Raw genomic sequence first — 7,087 nt, 5'->3', positions numbered from 1 at the left:
ATTAAGCCTCCTAATTTCCGAAATGCAGTACAGTATTATTGTTACATATATATTGTTGCATTAAGTTTAGGTGTTGGATGCAAACACTTGCTGCATTGGTTACCCAATTCCTTGTCCAGATATTGTTACCCTAAATCCCATGTAGCTCAGGCTCGAGTAGTGCTTATCCCTGCTTAAACGCGGTAGAAGTCGGGTGATTTCCTGTCACCTGCGAGATATAGGAATATACATGTGGCACGGTTGGCTATATTTGCTATCGTGGAAAAGAACCAGTCTTAATTTGAAATGAAGACCGGACAGAGGCTTGCCGGTTTGCAGTGACTCCGTCTGCGTCGCTTAAGGACTGATTCTTGGAGCCTTTCCTGTTCATGTTGAACGCATGCCTCTCTCTTAGTTGGCCGGGTCTAGAGACCGACCGCGAAGCCGAGTAGCTCAACTCAGGCCGGGAGTCGATAAGTATAAAGTACGCCTCGGAAGGGAGCCGTAGGCGTGAGTCCAAGGGCAGGTGATTTAAAAGTCCTGATCGTCCTGGCAGAAGGGTAATCCCTGAGAGCGCTGGCGCTGATCGAACCCGCGAATTTGGTTCCTGAGTTGTACCAAAGGTAACCCACGGCTACCCTTGCTAAGTATGCCAGGGTGAGAGTTAGGAATACCCCCTCAGCTGAGTTGTAATTCGATTCGAATCGCCGTCTCTCCCGGTTAGTGAGAACTTGACGGGCTTATCTCCAATGTAGATACACTTAATAACATAATGGTTCGGCAATGATGATATGATGATGACAGCCTTATTATACCTGCTATGGTTAATACTGTTTGCTCCTAATAAGTGAGTGCTCTAGTACAGGTGCTAATCTAGTGGACAGGTAAATAATGATAAGCTTGATGCTAAGTTTAAATTGGTTACCATAATCTTAAGCTCTTTTCTGCAACTGTGTCAAGCTAGCCCACCTGAAAAGCCTTGCATGATCCTTGGTGTCTTTATTTCTATTTTTGTCGGGTAAGTCTAGCTGAGTACCTTCTCGTACTCAGGGTTTATCTCCCACCTGTTGCAGATGACCAGTTCTACTTTGGTTGCTGCAAGTACTGCCTTCTCCTAGCTGGGGATGAAGACTAGACCGTTGGGCGCGGTCTCTACTAGTTCTCGTACCTGATAATGCTTTTGTGGGACATGACTCAGACTTGGCAATGTATTTGAAAACTATGATGTTTTGTACTAAACTATGTTGCTTCCGCACACTCAAACTTGGTTTGTAATATTCTAATTCAACTCTGATGGATGTAATCCGAATGCTACTTGTGAAATGTTGTAACAGATGATGTGTTGTGTTGAATCATTACGATCTTGGTTTGTATGTCGAGAGTTGGTTGAAATCCTTCGTGATTTCCGGACTACCGGGATTATGGGAGCTTAAGTACAGGAATTTGATCGCTTCGGTGATTGTTTTTGTACTTACGTTCTTATGATTTGGTCGGTTCTGTTACAACTCAACCCCGATCAGTGATTGGGCAAATAAAAAAGATACAACAGTAGCAATATCCTGTGTGGGACCATTGGGTGCGGGTGTGGCCCTGTCTAGCGCGGCTGCACGACCCTAGGCCAGCAAGCGACTACGCGGAGGCACGGCCCCACGCTAGCACGCAGTGGCACGGCCATCGGTAGCGCCGGTTGGCAGCCAGTTCTGCTGGGATGTGCGGGCGACGCCGACAGAGGAGAAGAAGCGGATGCGGACAAGGCAAAGCACGACGCCTGCAGGGCTTGATGGGGGCAGTGGGGCACAACAAGACCAACCAATGGACGGCGCCACCCAGGTGAGATCCGGCACGATGGATTGCAGCTTGACGACGACGATGGCTGCCCAGATCAATTGGATCAAGCCCCTAAACGATGGCGCTGCCCCCGGAGGAGATTGATCTCTCCCCGGGGGTGCGCGTTGCGGAAGCTGAGGTGGCTATAGGTGGTATATGAACCTAAGCGACTGATGCCATGTGAGATTGTGAACACTGGTAGGAATGGATGGATACTATTGCATTGGGACCCTTGGCTGGTACATATAGAGTGCTGAAGCACTTGCATGCCTACATGCTAGGGGATCAGTAACTCGGTCATAGGATTACATGTAGGAGCCAATGGCTGAGAACTAGTCTATCTACGGTGAGTACATAGTCTAACAACTACATTATTCCATGTTACTTGAACCAGTAGTGGAGATGGGTAGCTCGGATTCTACCTAAGAGTAAAGATGTTTTTACTTTGGGTCTTGAAGAAATATACTGGGCTATATGGAAGGCTTGAAATAGAGCCTAGTTCGATAAGAAGTTGATCAAACATCCATGTGCAATTCTTGGCGGTGCATGTTCTTATGTGAAATATATATTGGGCAGGCCTTCATAAGGCAGGATTCAAAGGAAGCTATATCATCAAGAATGTAGGCATTTTGCTCAAGCTGGCGTCACTGGTGACGAAATTCCAGTCCGCCCATCTGCTCTCATATGCATATTACTAAATTGGAGGAAGGTGATGAAGACTAGGATGAGGCAACACAGGAACAGTGATCTGCTGGACTGCTTTTGGTTTGGTTAATGTTCGTACTCTTTTTTTTTTCTCATCGGTCTCTAGTCGGAGTTCCCCCTCTATGTTTCTCTATATGTTTTGGCCCTAGTTCTCTCTGGAGACAGGTGTAATTAGAGGCTAGATTGTTTTTATTCCAGGGTTATTACTGAGCCTACCTATTTCTGTAGCACCACAATGGCTATTTGTGTTGTTAATGGAAATGGGGTTACCCCGATAGAAGTGTTTCTGCTCCACGTACAATAACGGGAATCAATCATGCAACTGTGCCTGTGCGTAACTTAAATGATGCACGGACAGCAATAAATTTGTAACTAATTTAGAGGGCTTCAAGTAGTAGGCCGCGTTTGCTTCGCTGAAAAAAAACAAGCGACACACTGTTTCGGCTAATTTGTTGTGAGAGAAAAACACTGTTTCGGCTGAAAAAACAAGTTGAAAAGTACGAATTATAAGAGAAGCGAACAGTACCGTAGTGTGTTACCATGCAGGATCCCAAGAAGACAAACGCCGAAATTGAGAAGTAACTGAATTAGATTGCTACCTTCATCCCTCCATGTAGGGAGGGGCACCGGCGAAGCCACCTCTGCCATGGTTGAGTTCGTGGTGACGGTGCAGCACCAGTTATCGTTAAATAGGGACGAATCAGCAACGCCAAATACAGCCACCACTGCCGCCACCACGCCAATACCGCCACCACCAGCCATCATCGCATCAACCTTGCTCATCCTTGCTGGCACCGCACACTTGCTCTTCCTTGCCCGCACCGTGCCCTTGTGCTCTTCCATTGCCACCACGCTCCACTTGTCTGGGAGGAGAGAACTGATAGATTGGAGAGGAATATATGGTGGCATGATGCGTTTTGGCACCATCCCACATGTGCGCAGCTAGATCCCGCGGTCGCATTTCCTGTGGATGAGGACCCGTCCAACGCTGCTCCTGACGTCATGTTTGCCGGGGACTGGGGAGCATGTGCCGTTGCCGTTGCCTCACGAGACACTAATGTCCTCTCTTCCTTCATTGATTGTTGTTCACGAGGGTCCTTTAATGTTTGCAAACGTGGCGCTATGTAGACAGTTTCCACAATCCTTTGTGCATACCCTTAGAACATTGATAATATATAAAGTGTTGCTACATACCGTATGATACATGCTGTCCTCATATGGTCATCAACAAAAGAATTCAATTTTGAACTTGAAATTCTTGAACATAACGAAAAATAATAGGATAGGAGTTAGGCCAAGATGTTTTCATGTGGCCACTGCACTGGTAAGTGGTAACCTGTGTACCCTCATGGTACTTGTCTAGCTACACCAAGGTGCCAACAGTGCCAACAGAAAAGATTCTTTGGACAAAAATAAGCACAAAAGGACAAAAATTGAGAGCAAGGAAAACCCACTATAGTCTCACTCCAACCATATATACACCTCCCCTCATCGCTCCACCGTGTACCCTCCAACCAGTTGAGCACTTCTCTTCTTCTCCCTCTCCAGCACACAGTGCAATCGAGCACAAACGTGCATCCCAAGCAGTAGCAACGCCAGGAAGCATGTCATCCCGTGGTGCCCTGCACATCCCCACGAAGAAGCGCTCTGCGGGAGCACCATTCGTGACCAGGGTCCCCTGCAACCCAGAGACCACTGTTGGTCTCCAGGCAGCCCTCGTAGAGCCCGCGTCGGCGCACCTCCATGTGGCCAAGCCCGTTCGTCGCAGTGCCCGCGGCATCACCCTGGCGGTGAAGACCGACTGATACTGCATGATGACCAGTTCCTCTTTCTATGTCGGCGATTATTCTCTCATATGCAAGCTCTGCCACCGCCGCATGGATGGCCGCATCATCTACATGTACATGTAAGCCTCGATCGGTTGAGCTTGCCGCTTGTTCTTTGGCATGTCCAGGGCCACATAATATATGCAATACATCATGAATGGCATGGCAGAGGTGGTTTCAATTTTCTTTTTCTTTGGAATGCAGGACCATGGGGTTCTGCACGGAAGAGTGCAGGAATGAGTATTATTTTCTAGACTACAGGTATAGACTGGCCATGGCAATGGAGGCCGAGGGCAGGAGGTCCAGGAGCGAGGCAAGGAAGGCGCTGGTGGCGGAGAGAGAAGCAGATAACGGCTACAGCATCTTCTTCACTTGTGCTGAGGTCGAGTCGTTCCCTTAGGCTGAGCTTGAAAAAGACATATCTCCTTGTCGCTTGCTAATAAAGCAGCAGCTCTAGTCAAATTTCTGTGTGACCTCTTGTAAGATGAGTTGGTGAGAGTTAATAAGAATTCATGGGTTTCAGTTACTAGCTAAGAATTTCCTAATCTTAATTTCTTCTTTGTTACAGCAATATATGCAACATGTCTATATTAATAAACGTGTTATTGTAATTATGTTGTCAACTATCACTCATAAAACTCGCTGGAATTCAACTAACCTCGATCGAGCAGAAGTCTGTTAGGCATATAGACAAACTCTGCTCTAATTAAGCCAAACTTTACAGCTGCTTTCACATATAAAACAGACTGTCTAAAGATAACTGATGTTATCTCATGTTTAGAACGTTTCTTTTATGCTCGTCGTACCTCACAACAACGAGCCAAGAAATCAAGTTGTAGCCTAGCTATCTATGTGCTTTACACGTCTGATGAGCACAGTACAACTGGCTACCAGCACTAACTTGGTTATTGGTACATTGGATACAAGGATTTTTTTTTAAATGTTGAACTAAGCGAGTGGGGGAGACGTGTCCTTCCGCACGGGCGTCCGTGTGGAATCATTATCGTTATTTTTATTTGAATGATATTGCTCTGAATATTTAGTACAAGAAAGGCTTTAGATTCAAGGAACCGATATATGGTACTATGATATTAGCTACTGCTTACTGAATGATACAAGATCTTATCCAGAGCAAGATCTTGCTCTTAGTAATACAGGGAACTGCATGAATTTGCAAATGATACTATTGTATAAGCTGGAGCAGTTCAGGCACTCAACTTCTCGCCTTCTTTATACTGCAGTGCGGTAGCCATACCATGGCTGCGACTTGATTTGATTTCCCATTTGATCATGTACAGGTGGTAAAAAAAAGGGAACTACTGGCGCCCGGACGTCCGATGGGATAGGATTCCATCGGACGGTACCGAACGGCCAAGCAGAAAACGTGCCGCACTCCCACCGTATCGCTGTAGTCCTTTCCCGTCTGCCTCGTCCCGCCACGCACGCATACTCCGCACCCATCTGTCTCGCCCCGCCACTCCTTTCTCTTGACCCCCTCCACTCTCTCTATGCAAGCGGGACCCAGGGTGCCAGGATGAAGATGAGCATGCATCGTCCATAGGACCCCAGGCGCACTGCGCACCCCATCCACGTCCCCCTGGCTCACCGTGTCCCTTCCTCGGCGCCTAGGCCGTGCCCCCATGACTCTCTGAACATACCTCTGAAACATGAAACACTTGAATGCAACATATGTCTGGAGTAGATGAAACATTTGGAACATACACTTGCAACATGTGTGTGAACGCATATGCAATATGCAGATAAAATACTTACAACTTGCAATATGAAAACACTTATTGCAACATAAGACTGAAACAACAGAAACATTTCGAACATACTCTTGCAACATATGTGTGAAACATATGCAACATCCATATAAGCACACTTGCAACATACGTCTGAAAAAGCAGATGAAACATTTGGAATGGACGCTTGCAATATATGTGTACAACCATTGCAACATGTGCAACATTGCGATCTATTTTAGCAACATCCATATGAAACACTTGCAACATACCTTTGAAACAATTGAAATATACTATTACAACATATGCTTTAAATGCAACATCTCCTTGTTGCTCGGCAGAATGCAGGCTCGTCGGTGTGTGGTGTTCACCGAAGGAAGCGGCCCGGCGGCGCTTGTAGGCAGCGGGCCGGCAGCAGTGGCTGCACATCGCGGAAGGGAGACATCGGGCGCACGAGCGGTGGGGACGCCGTGGCCGCGTGACTTGGATAGGGCAACAGCGTGCCGCGACTCAGAGGCAGCCGCACGCCGTGCCTAGCGAGGCTAGTGGCCGAGCGGTGAGCCACTGCTTTAGGGCAGGGTTAGCCACTCCTTCATGGCGACCGCTACTTCTTTCTTAGAAAACAGGAGGGGTGTGACGCCCTACTTGAATAAACTAAAAATAAAGTAAAAGCTTAGTACAGGGTTCAAGAAACAAAAAAGATACAAAGAAAATGAAAAATATTACACAAATGTTTCGAGCCATAAATCAATTTGAGGATGAAAGTTTGCTTTTGCTCGTAGAATAACTACAGAAAATTCACGCTTGAAGATAGACTTGCATCGGTTCACTGAAGGTGGAACATTGCTAAAAGTGGCATCATTTCTCACTGTCCAAATAGACCAGCACATAGTTAAGACGACTTCCATGAAGAAAGGAAGTTGAAGTGTTCTTTGAAGCTCATCAGAACAACAAAAGGATCATTTCTATCATGCATCATCAAATTTGGAGTACACCAACATGTTG

At 46.6% G+C, this 7,087-nt stretch overlaps 1 pseudogene; it reads left to right on the top strand.

Moving 5' to 3' along the window:
- The first annotated feature begins 4,115 nt into the window (after positions 1-4,115).
- Positions 4,116-4,737, top strand: LOC136501049 (uncharacterized; annotated as a pseudogene).
- Positions 4,738-7,087: the final 2,350 nt, after the last annotated feature.

Source organism: Miscanthus floridulus, chromosome 13 (assembly GCF_019320115.1).
Source record: "Miscanthus floridulus cultivar M001 chromosome 13, ASM1932011v1, whole genome shotgun sequence".
Taxonomy (NCBI): Eukaryota; Viridiplantae; Streptophyta; class Magnoliopsida; order Poales; family Poaceae; genus Miscanthus; species Miscanthus floridulus.
This window is presented reverse-complemented; position numbering and strand designations above follow the sequence as displayed.